The following is a 644-nucleotide window of genomic DNA, read 5'->3' as shown; positions in this document are numbered from 1 at the left end:
CCCTCTCCCGACGTTGCCTCGCCAGCAAGTTCCTCTACTGTTCCCAAACTGCTTGTGGGGCTGGTGGCAGCGTGCTTCACCAGCTTCGCCTCTGCCCGCTCCACAGTAAGTGGGATGCGTGCAAGCAAACTCAGGTCTCCTCCCTGCCCTGGTTTTAGGATCCTTATAGACCTTCCTTCCCCGAGGAGGAACCATTACCCGCATCACAGCAACTGTGGCCAGTGACCTCGGGGACGCAGTGGACCTCTAGGTCTGATGTCTAGGGAAGGACTTTTTACCTTCCTTTGCTTCCCACAGCACTAACCCAGGCGTGGGACAGGCCTGCAGCGAGAGGAGCTTCTCCTCTGGCTCCTGTCTGGTAACTCTACCCTCTGCACGGCCCAGAAGGGCCCCGTGTACTCACCATCGCTGGGGGTTTGCTGGTAGGAAATGAACATGAAGTCAGCCCTGGCTTGCGGGGGTAGACGCGCTGTTGAGAAACAGAGCAAGCACCGGTCACGGCCAGCACGGGGGTGCACAGGCCCCCCCCACCCCATCCCTGCTCCCTGCAGCTCTGCTCCTGTCCCGGGACCGGTGCTGCACCGTCGGTGGGTCTGAGCCCCAGCAGAGCCTGGGCGCCCGGGAAGCTTCCCCTGCCATCCCCC

General features: G+C 62.1%; 1 long non-coding RNA gene across 1 annotated transcript in view; it reads right to left on the bottom strand.

Moving 5' to 3' along the window:
* LOC103916688 overlaps nt 1–435 on the bottom strand; it is a 991-nt gene extending 556 nt beyond the window's left edge. The window contains exon 1 of the long non-coding RNA XR_663600.1: nt 404–435. This is a non-coding gene — a long non-coding RNA (uncharacterized LOC103916688). The remainder of the gene's footprint in view (nt 1–403) is intronic.
* Between the last annotated feature and the right edge of the window lie 209 nt (nt 436–644).

Source organism: Pygoscelis adeliae, unplaced genomic scaffold (assembly GCF_000699105.1).
Source record: "Pygoscelis adeliae isolate BGI_AS28 unplaced genomic scaffold, ASM69910v1 Scaffold75, whole genome shotgun sequence".
Classification (NCBI taxonomy): domain Eukaryota; kingdom Metazoa; phylum Chordata; class Aves; order Sphenisciformes; family Spheniscidae; genus Pygoscelis; species Pygoscelis adeliae.
This window is presented reverse-complemented; position numbering and strand designations above follow the sequence as displayed.